The 12,267-nt window shown below is 41.7% G+C and overlaps 1 long non-coding RNA gene across 1 annotated transcript; it reads left to right on the top strand.

Moving 5' to 3' along the window:
* Positions 1–1,600: 1,600 nt before the first annotated feature.
* LOC306913161 lies at positions 1,601–5,378 on the top strand. Its single transcript, XR_013788495.1, has 2 exons — positions 1,601–1,676; positions 4,813–5,378. It is a non-coding gene; the product is annotated as an uncharacterized lncRNA (long non-coding RNA).
* The last annotated feature ends 6,889 nt before the right edge of the window (positions 5,379–12,267 follow it).

The raw sequence follows: 12,267 nt of genomic DNA, 5'->3' as shown, positions 1-12,267 counted from the left end.
AAACCCTCTTACAGACACAGAGTTTAGAACGCAGCCTCACTACCAGCCAAAGCTCTTCTCTCTCTGTCACGGTTTCTCTCTCTGTCTCTCCTTTCTCTGTCTGTCTCTCTTTCTCTGTCTATCTCTCTTTCTCTCTTTCTCTGTCTGTCTCTCTTTCTCTCTCTGTCTCTCTTTCTCTGTCTGTCTCTCTTTCTCTCTCTGTTTCTGTTACTGTTTCTCTCTCTCTCTCTCTCTCTCTCTCTCTCTCTCTCTCTCTCTCTCTCTCTTTTCTATCTGTCTCCTTTTCTGTCTGTTTCTGTCACTGTTTCTCTCTCTCTCTCTCTCTCTCTCTCTCTCTCTCTCTCTCTCTCTCTCTCTCTCTCTGTCTCTGTCTCTGTCTCTGTCTCTGTCTGTCTCTGTCTCTCTGTCTCTGTCCGTCTCTCTCTGTCTCTGTCTCTCTCTCTTTTTCTGTCCGTCTCTCTCTGTCTCTGTCTCTGTCTCTGTCTCTGTCTCTGTCTCTGTCTCTGTCTCTGTCTCTGTCTCTGTCTCTGTCTCTCTCTCTCCTCACATCAGTGTAGTAGGTAGCTTCTCCTCAGATTAACTTGGGAATCCAACCCCCTCTCCTTCTGAAACATGAATGTGTTGCTGGAGTTCTGGAGCACTTTGAGTATAGCGAGTTCAGCTGAATTAGCCCCCCCCCCCCCCCACACACACACACACAAACCCTCCGCTCTCTCCGCTCCCTCCCTCTCTCCGCTCCCTCCCTCTCTCCCTCCCTCCCTCCCTCTCTCATCCTCTCCTTGGCTTTCAGAAAACATCTTGAGAGCTTAGGGGCTACCTCTACTACTCTCCCACACTCACACTTTCTCTCTGATGATTCTCTTCTTCTTTCCTTTGGGGAAGGAAAACTCAAATGAACCCTGGCAACAACTTCAACAAATCCTGCTTTAACCGACAAAAAGAAGCTAACAATAGTCTTAAAGTCTTAGAGAGAGAGAGAGAGAGAGAGAGAGAGAGAGAGAGAGAGAGAGAGAGAGAGAGAGAGAGAGAGAGAAAACAGAGCTTGAAGATTTGCATTACAACACTGCATGCACACTACGGTGACACTACACCGCTGGCTGTGTAACTACATAGTAGTACTTGATGAGGTCTGAAGACAACCTGTTGAAATCAGCATCTGGATATTGTTTAGTTTTTAAATAAATAACTCAAAATCAAGGAAATTACAGTACACCCCCCCCCCACCCACCCACCCACCCATTTGCACGTGCACACACACGCGCACACACGCAAATCTACATAAATATTAAGTCAAAACCTGTAGCCAGTTTTTGTAAAGAAACGAAAAGGGGGAAAAAAGCCTCTTGTCGAATAAAACAGCACTTCACATTTTCTGAATACATTATTTCACATTTCCCAGACCCCAAAAATATCCCACTGCATATTTCATGGAGAAACACGTACACTTCCGTGGCGCGCGTCCAAGTCTTTCGAGGGATGAATGTAATAATTTTCAATCGCTCCACCGTTCCAATGGGAGTGCAGCATAAAGGGAGATTGACAGATGTGAGCTGGATTACTCCGCTACGCTTTGAACTCAGTCCAATTTGCGCTCTGTTGCAGGTGCTAAAGAGATTGATATTGCCGCTACCCTGGAGCACTTGAGAGACCAGAGGGCCGGCATGGTCCAGACAAAGGTAAGGTCCCTCCCTTGGATCTGAGCTAGAAATAGAGTGGGGCTTGACTTCCAAGTCATTCAAAGACACAGGTGTGTGTCTACATCAAGCCATAGTGAAGCTTATCTATAGTGACATGATGGTAGTGGCAATATAGACCCCAAACAACGGGTTGGGAGTCTGCGACCCTTTTTAAAATATATTATTTTATAAATAATTTGAATCAACGTGTTGCATTATGAGTCTGTAGATCAGCTATTTTCACTATTGAAGTGGTTATAATGTATAAAAAGAAACATCATGTATTTTTTATCTATTACTTTAGCTTTATTTTCAGATGAAAATAAAGACAAGACCATCAGAGACCCCCCAGCTTCTCATTTCATTAAATGCTTTAATATTTTGGAACTACACTAATACAGACAATAGTTCCTAATTTTCACTCAGACACCTCGGTTCAATGTAAAACCATCACTGTAATGACCTAAACAGAAATTGCTCCCATGTTCAGGAAATCTTGTGTAATTTGCCCAATTCATAAAAGTGCCTGTTAAATAGGAGGGAAATGGGCACTGTGATTGTTTCACACAGCGAGCTAATCAAAGGTGCCATATTATTAAAAGTTTCTGCATTTCGTAGGCTTTAATTTATGCTACAAGTTTTGGTCTCACTTTGGTCATTACTAGCAATATCATCCTGATATTGCTAGTAATCTTTCATGTATTATACAGTACAAACAATTAACTATTTAGGCAAATTGTAACGGCGTGTGTTTTTTTTCTTCTCATCTTCTGACACAAATTAGTCTAGGAAAGTCTCTTTTGTGTCTTTGCAATATTCAAAAAATATGAATAATGCTAATAATACTGGTGAAAACAACACATCCATGCAGGGCTGATCATTCATGGATCTTGCTTGTTAACAGACTCCAGCATTCTTCCATGGTTCATTAATGTTGTGGGTTTCATTCTGCTCAGCCTAGACGAGCAGTGGGCGGAAGGCTGTCTGTCTCTCTGTCTGACGAGGCTAACTGGAAATTATGTGGGGTTTGATGCAATTTTGCTGTTGCATGCACAGTCTGAGAATGAGGTGATGACAGGGTTGATTTCGTCGACATACTATGATGGAAAAATGCTCGCCGACTACCTTTTTTCACTGACGAAAACTAAAAGAATACTAAGTTATGATGACTAAAACCAAGTCTAAATATATTGACGATTTTGTCAACAAATAAAAACTAGACTAAAATGTAGGGACTAGTGAGAAGATATCCAGTAGAACTAAAATACATGACATTGTATGCTTGGTTGCGCTCAGATGTTGCAAAATAGCAGATCTACAAGCGTCTGTTTTCAGCATGCAACCATGTGTAAAAGAAGGCATTTACGATAGCATCTACGACAGCATCAAGGCCCGCCAAAATACATTTTTGTCGACTAAAATCTTATGATATTTTGTCGAAGAAAGCTATAGACTAATGCTAAAACACATCAGGTGACTAAAATATGACTAAAACTAAAATGTCATTTTTATTCAAAAGACTACATCGAAATTGGCTGTCAAAATCAACACAGGTGGGCGGATGGCTGTCTCTCCATCTGACGTGGCTAAATGGAACTGATGTTGGGTTATATTGTTGATTCCACTCTGCTGCTGCGTGCACAGACTGTATTGTAATGAGGTGTGAAAGGTAGAGAGGTTTTGAGGATCGCATAAACGTATTTTTTGTTTTAAAATGAGTCCCACCAAATGAGAACTCATATTGTTGACACCCCTCTAAACAAGTGGTTCCCAAAGTGGGGTCCGGGGACCCCCAGGGGTCCTTGAGGGAGTTCCAGGGGGTCCCCAGCTAAATGATAGTTTGGAACCAAATGGGTCTGTAACTCTGAGAGTGTACAAAATTGGAACCAAATGGCTCAGAGTTAATTATAACATTGAATTTACAATATTAATTGGTGCCTCAGAGATAGAAATGCCGTCAAATGGGGGGGGTCCTTGAAATTGAACGGGTTTGATAGTCACTGCTTGAGCCATACAAATCTTCTCTTATGGGGGTCCCTGGCATATCTCTTCAAATTGGGGTCTGCAGGCTAATTAATGTTATTTTGGGGCTTCTTGGAATGAAAGAGTTTGGGAAGCACTGCTCTAAACAGCATGGTAGTGGTAATTGGGCTGCATGAGGTTGTCTGACCATTTCTGATCCTTTACATACAAACGGCTCCATCTCTTGCTCCTTCTCGTGCAACAGAGAGTGATCTCCCCCTAGTGGTGTAGTTATGTGCAGCACATGTTACGCCGCCTCTGTCTAAGTGGGCTAAAGGGGTTACGTTGAAGTTAAGTTTAAAAACTCCAGGGTTTGTTTTCAACACATATTGCTCAACATCAGTGTCAGCGATGGCTATATCTACTGTATACAGGACACACTAAAATAGAAAACTTCCTGTGAAAGCTATAAAGACATGGCCACCAATAGATACATTATTGATTTTGGTTGTCCTCGGGCCGAACTATCTGTGTGTGTTGACACATCTAAAGACATTGTTCCATCCTAACTCCCACATATACCTCTCTGCTGTGAGTGGATACTTGTGGAGGAGCCGAATATAAAAACACCAGGTCTTCAGGGCAAACATCGATCAGCGCCCCGTTGCGCTCCCCAGTGACCACTGTGAAGCGGTGTGCACACACACACACACACACACACACACACACACACACACACACACACACACACACACACACACACACACACACACACACACACACACACACACCGTGGAGAGAGACAGCTTGCCTCAAGGCTCCATTTTAAGCCACACCTGTCTCGATCGATAGCGGTGGCGACTAATCGCGCGCACATAATATGGAGCTAAAAAGAGACACGTATACTTCAATCTCTGTCTGTGGCCTAATGCAATGCATGCTGGGTAGTGGGTAGGGGTCATGAAGAATGTAGAGGGAGGGTACACGCGCGCGCACGCACGCATGCGCGCACAGCGCACAGCGCCGCACATGGAAAGGTATATTGTATATATAAGCCAACTAAAACTTTCTCACCTTTATTCCCTTGCGTCCCCTTCCTCTTTATCTCCATCCCCCCAACACCCCCCCCCCCCCCCCCCCCCCCCTGTCTGGTCTGGTCTGGTCTGGTCTTCAGGAGCAGTTTGAGTTTGCGCTGACAGCTGTGGCAGAGGAGGTGAACGCCATCCTGAAAGCTCTTCCTCAGTGAGGGTTCTCCACGCCCCCAGCTTCTCCTCGCTGGCTGAACACACTCTTCCTCCCTCTCTGCCCACACAAGACTGACATTCTCTCTCTGCCCTTCCCTCGCTTTATGCCTCCATTCTGCCAGCTGCTCTCTCTCTCCGTCTCTCTCTCTCCCTCTCTCTCTCTCTCTCTCTCTCTCTCTCTCTATCTCCCTCTCAGTCTCTCTCTCCCTCTCTCTCTCTCCCTCTCTCTCTCTCTCTCTCTCTCTCTCAGCCTTCACTCTACTGTATGTACTTATGTACTTATGAATGTTGTGCCAGATATCTCACCTGGATTCATATTGGCAAAGCGCCTCTAATCCAGGATCAAAGCATTCTTACTGTAAAAAGAGGATGTGTTGACAACACATCTGTGGGTCTAGCTAGCAAACCATTCCATACATTCTTGGAACACCTTTCAACCTTTCAATTACATTATGTTAATATCGACAGACTATAGGCCTACTGTATGCTTTGCTGGGGAAAAAAATACCCCAAATGTATGACACATGAGATGTGATGAAGACGAGTGTGTGACTATAGTGCAACATACGTACTAACAACATGTGTGTGCTGACATGTATTTTCATGTTTTATTGAAAAGCAGACATGATAGTTCTTTGATTTAGCTCTGAGAGTGTAAAAATCGAATCATGTGGGGATCCACATGCATTGGGCAAGGTTCAGCCTGATCAGAGTCCATTGACTTCCATTATAAAAAGATACGTGAAAAATACGTCGGCCTACTGTGGGCAGTGTGCACATGCAATTTGGCACCGACCAGGTCCAGGGGTCGTGATATTGGCTTTGGACACATCAGACACACAAATTCACAGGCCCACAGACAGACCCTCATGCCTACGTTCCACCAGTCACTTGAATTGTTGGTCGTGCTGTTCGGCGTTGATGAGGGGGAAGTGACCGTTGCCTCACTTGGAATTTTCCATCTGGAACGAAGCTACCAATACGTTCACCTCGTTTCGCTCCGCCCGGCGCAACGTTGAGCCAAGTATGAAGTGAAGGCAAAGACCCGCGTTGTAGGAAATACTTGCCATTAATTTAGTGGTTGCAAAGGTATTCATTGATTGCCTGAGTCCCGTGGTGGGACCTGGTTTTGATGAATATGAAGTAGTTCCGGTAATTTGGTGGGGGGCACAAAACTAGCGTCATTTTGTATTGTTGACCTATTTCTACCATATAGCGCAACTTTCATTCAACTTTGACCCCTCTGTCACATGGAACTATGGTTTTGTGTTGCTGCTGGTGTAGTGATAGCTACTGGACAAACAAAAAAGTAAAAGGGCAAGTATTTCCTACAGCTTTAAGTCCAAAAATCTGAACTAACCCTTTACACTCTGAGTTAAATCAACACCTGTAGGATTTAACTTTGTAAGAATGTGCAGCTGTTTTGATTGTATAGGGACAAGTCGAGGCCTGATCTTGGGACATTCTGTAAACTGTAGGTCAGAACTCTGAATTATGAGATGATCTTTTTATTTTATTTTTTCGTGGACCTCCACCTGAAAATGTTTTGTGCCAGTGAGTGACTCCCAGAATTTTTTTTTTTAAATAAAATAAATGAACACTTTTAAAGATTATTTTTTGAGAACCACTGTTCTAACTAAAGCAATGTTCTAACAGTTGTCTATGTTGCTGTACTAAATCTAAATTGTATCCCGGTTTCAGTGGGTTAAAAGAGACAGTTCACATCAGTGTTGATTTCATGGACTAAAACTATGACGAAACATGTTTGTTTTTCACAGGCGAAATATAATAAAAACGAAATAAAATCTAAGCTTTGTTGACTAAAATCAAGGCCGTCAAGGCCTGCTAAAATTACATTTTAGTCGACAAAACTGTAGATTTAGTCAACTAAAACGTGACTGAAACTAAAACATTTGAGATCTAAGATATGACTAAATCAAAATTTGCTTTCAAAATCAACACTGGTTCACATTTCTCTCAAACCATGATTCTCACAACATGCTGTATGCAATATTTTCTTTTTGTTTGTCATTGTTTTTGCCTTTGCAAATTCATGCCATGAATAGTTTATTTAAAGATTTATGTTTATTTAAACAAGATGATATAACAATTACAGAGATTACTTCTATTTAGAAATACTGTCATAGCATTCTGTACAGATAGCAATGTGACATATTTATGCAGACATTATATGAACATTGTTGATATAGATTATATATTGTGATTTGTTTGTGCAAAATGACAGGTTCTCTCTGTGGACAGACGACGAATGACGTTATGAATCCCTGTAGTGCTATCTCAAATATTTACTGAGTCTGTCATGGAGAACGATATATTTTGTGTGGAAAAGTAACATTCAGATTAATAATAAACTATACAAGAGACTGCACTGGTTTGGCTTTGGTTAATTTCAATATGAACTTTTCACAGGCTAACAGTTCATAGGAGAGAGCTTCCTGCCTACATTTTAGTTCAAAGACAAGCTCAAAACCCCATATTAGGTTTTGCACTGAAATTCAAAGCTTTTCTTTTATATAGATTAAACGCTTGGCTCACCACCTCTGTGAGTAGGATATTAAATTAAGTATTTCACTCACTGTGAAGCATTTTTTACAGAGGAGGGAATGTTCAATTCTAATTCATTTGAGATGAAGAATAAAGTAGAATAAAAAGACATTATAGAGTCCTGAGTGATTCCGCTCAACAATCTTTGGGGTTTTACCCCATTTTGGGCGGGAACCCCTTTTGGTGTTAGCATCATGTTATGCTTTAGCTATTGAAAAATAGCAGATCTACAAGCTCATAGCGCGCCACCGAGTGGCGCGCTACGAGCTTGTAGGTCTGCTATTTTTGAAAAATCAAAGAACGACTGACATAGAAACATAGCTTTTTCAGAAAAGTGTCTGAAAATGTAGAAGACATTTTTAGAATCTGATCTCAGGTCAAAATGGGTTAAGTTGTGCGGTGGTGACACACACCACAAATGGCTCTACAATCTCGCCATGCTGCTTGTAGATCGGCTATACTATATAAGGTGTATCAAGTAGCAGCCTATACATCTGGCGTAATATCTGCGGGGATGAGGCTTCATGGACTTCCTGAAGCCTCATTTGCATTATGATTTGCAGGCTGAACCTCCGCCGCCAAACGGCATGCAGCACCAAACCATTCAGGTTGTAAAGCACACAAACCTAATCAGCTTAGAAATTACTGTATGGAAACCGTAATTACGCATGTTTAATTGCTTATCATCTGATGGGTACAAGTTTATTAGAAAATGTATTCATGGTAATTGCTTCCCGAGGTATCTAGTGTGCTACAATGCCATTTGATATCCTGTCATCTCCCATTTGGGAGGATTAATGCATTCGGGAAGAAAGTGAGCGTCACATAATTAGATACAGCATGGTGCTCTTTGAGTGGTTGGTTTTACTCAAAGTGAATTCTAATGTAGGGATCTCTAAATTACTGTTTAAGCTTGGATAAGTCCTCAGTGCAAGATACATCAAATTCAGCATCAACCGCTATGAAAAGCAAGGGTATTTTACTTGGTTTGAGGTGGCCAGTAACTCGTAAAGCAGCTGTCGGCCTTTATAGACATGATGCCGACAGGAAATTCTGATTTATTTCCTTTCCCATACCTTAAAAATGTATTTTACAAAATGTAAATGCAGCATAAAAGCTGATAAATCATGGATGCGACGTGTCATGACATGAAGAATTAAATACACCTATGAGAAACATGCTTTCTGGAAGTGGATGAGCCATTTTTGCATTCTCCAAAGAGGCAGATAAAAAAAGAGAATCACACCCGTGTGAAGTGAGTGGTGCAACTCCGTGTGGGGTTTGGGTGTGTGTGTGTGTGTGGGGGGGGGGGGGTCCCTCTACTGTACCCTCTACCGTACTGTACTGTCACTGTACTGTACTGGCACAGGTGGTGAAAAACAGCCATGCTGTTTTCGTGCTCATACCCACCCACCCACCCAGCCAGCTACCCAGCTACCCACCCAGCCACACAGCCACACACATAGCTCCGTAAGGGAGTGGTTGCACCACTCAAAAATGAACACACAGACACAAATACTGTAGCGGCTGACAGAGCTATAGGCCATAATATAACTCATTATGCGGCAATAACACAGCCAGGTCACTAAGACGGCCCTCTACATAAACCCAGAGCGTTGAGTGGGCTTTGTCAGGGGTGGACTGGCCTCTTTGAACCTTGTGGGCTCAGACATGCTCTTTCATGATCTCTTGCTCGGCTCTTCACTGTTGCTTGTAATCTCACTTGGCTCTTGAAGTCTTTGGATATACACTCGTTTGGGACCTCAGCAGCAGAATACAACCCTTATCCTATTCAGTGGCTCCTGTATAGAGACCACAGGTTTTCAAAGTGGGGGCTGCCTGCAGGGATTACTGAGCCAGAACTTGCATTCCCCCCCGAATGGGGATTTTATCAGATCTCCTATAGGAAACTTGACCTTTCACAACACGTTCCATTTTGGGTCTGAATCTGAGAAAATAAATAAAAAGAAAACCACCACCTGCAGATCATTCAACGTGATAACACAACAAACATGTTATTTTCCCATAAAGCTGTCTGGGGAGAAGAACTGCCTGGGAAGCTTTCCAGGGAAGCTTTCCAGGTTTTTCCAAAGAGAAAATCCTTGTTTCTTTGCTAGTTTTGTTCGGAGTGAAAGGGAAGCAGGTTGCAGTAGTTAGGCAGTACCTCTCATGTCTGTCCAAGGCCTTGATACCTTTGATCATCTTGAGAAACAAACATGCTTTTTTAAATTTGGCAGTGTTGGCTATATAGTGTCTCACTCTTCCTCTTATTTGCTCGTCAAAATGCTGATCCTGAGTAAATTGATCATGCCAGGGGCGGTCCACGGACCACCCACATAGAAAGATGGCACACCTATAGATTTTGGAAGGAAAAAAATACATGTATATACTGTATGTATACATACAGTATACAGTACATATATATATACGTATATATATGGTTTGTCGATAAAAGCAATATGAAAAAATCATCAATCATGAAAACCCACATAGTGTGTAGTTTTTCATGATTTGCGACATTGAAAAGGAATGATGAAAATCATCTTATGACGACTTACTATAAATATGTCGTTTTCAAGATTTTCGACGATAATGTTTTTTATGAAAATCCTGCTAAAGCTAAACGACTGTATATGATCCTCAGGTTGTGGGTTCGAATCCAGACAAGGCTCTTCTATCTGAATCATAGATGGGGGTCTGTTGCCAAATACCTATTACTTTGGGTGTCCTTGACAATTTGAAATGACGATGTTTGAGAATCATTGTGTTGATAAGAAGAGGCAGCTGCATGGATAGAGGAGGCTGCCTGGCAAGCTGAAGGTCCTGGGTTTGAATCCTGGTCCTGGCAATGTGACAAGGCCCTACCTGCTCTTCTGTGGGAAGCGAGGTGAAGCGGACAAACTGAGTTTTCCCTGTGGCATTAAAGCAGCAGTACTTTTTGGGGTGTCAATAGTCAATGGCAGATTTTGGCACGTCAAACAATCACTTAGACCTAGAAACGACATACTATAGTATAGTATGTCTTCTGAAACCATTTGTCGTTTTTTCATGATTTTCAATTTTTCATATATTTTTTTAATCCTTCAAAATCGAGAAAAACGACATACTATAGTATGTCTTCCGAAACCATGAGCTATGTAGTTTTTTCATCATTTTCATCATTTTTTTAAATCCTCCAAAATCATGAAAAACATGTGTTCCGAAACCATGAACTAGGGCTATAGTAGCCTATGTCGTTTTTTCATGATTTTCATTTTTTTTTAAATCCCCCAAAATCATGAAAAACTACATACGTATGGTATGTCTTCCGAAACCATGATGGTATGTCGTTTTTTCATGATTTTCATCTTTTTTCTGAATCATAGATATCATAGATAGCGTCTGTTGCCAAATACCTATTACTTTGGGTGTCCTTAACATGACCATGTTTGAGAATCATTGTGTTGATAAGAAGAGGCAGCTGAATGGACAGAGTAGGCTGCCTGGCAAGCTGAAGGTCCTGGGTTTGAATCATGTACAGAGTATTTGAATGGTGTTTGCTGTGCATCAAAGGTGTCTTTAGTGCATTTAAGGGTAATCGTGGATGTTAATCAGATAATAGAGGAGAAACCATGACAGAACATGACAGGATACAGAGATCCTGGTAGCTCAGTGTGTTAAGTGGCTATCCACATAATCCAGACGTTGTGGGTTCAAATCCCACTCTGGTCTTTACTCTGAAACTTTACTTTGAAGAAGATAAAACTGCCCGGAAATCTCACTCAGTCAGGCTTGGTAGTGATGGTGCAGTTGGTAAAGAATAGGACCTCAAAGTTTATGCATCGTGGTGTGGCGAACCACTCGCAGGTTCAAGCCTAATGCCACTAACTAACATGTCCATGATCCTTGCGCAAGTAGTACGAAACTAAAATCCAGATCTGTCTGAAATATTAATACAAGGAGAGAGAGAGAAAGGGGTGTGGTGAGAGAGAGAGGAAGGGGTGTCTCAACTCTATTCACACTTTTTATAATTCAGCTTACTATGGAGACACATGTTGGAACTTTTTACTTTGAAATGTTTTGTAATTTCTGAGTTATTTAACTTAAACGCCCAATGCATTCTCAATGGCAATAGCACAAACTTTGGCATGCTACTAGTCCTACATACTTACACCTAGAAACCCCATTCAAACCTATTTAGGTTCATCTTACGGTGGACATGTTTGCCTGAAAAGGAATCTTTGAAATGTTTCATAGTTTTAGCATGCCGTTTTTCATCATTTTTGAGGATTTGAAAAAAAGACGAAAATCACTCCGAGACGATGGGCTATAGCCCATGGTCTCGAACGGCATACTATAGCATGCCGTTTTCCATCATTTTTGAGGATTTGAAAAAAGACGAAAATCACTCCGAGACCATGGGCTATAGCCCATCGTCTCAGAGTCATTTTCGTCTTTTTTTTAAATCCTTGTTTTTCATCATTTATGACCATGGGCTATAGCCCATATCGGACGGCATACTTTAGCATGCCGTTTTTCATCATTTTTGAGGATTCGAAAAAAAGACGAAAATCACTCCGAGACGATGGGCTATAACCCATGGTCTCGAACGGCATACTATAGCATGCCGTTTTGCATCATTTTTGAGGATTTGAAAAAAAGACGAAAATGACTCCGAGACCTTGGGCTATAGCCCATCGTCTCGGAGTCATTTTCGTCTTTTTTTTAAATCCTCGTTTTTCATCATTTATGACCATGGGCTATAGCCCATATCGGACGGCATACTTTAGCATGCCGTTTTTCATTATTTTTGAGGATTCGAAAAAAAGACGAAAATCACT

This window comes from Electrona antarctica (genome assembly GCF_951216825.1).
Source record: "Electrona antarctica genome assembly, chromosome: 20".
Classification (NCBI taxonomy): Eukaryota; Metazoa; Chordata; class Actinopteri; order Myctophiformes; family Myctophidae; genus Electrona; species Electrona antarctica.
This window is presented reverse-complemented; position numbering and strand designations above follow the sequence as displayed.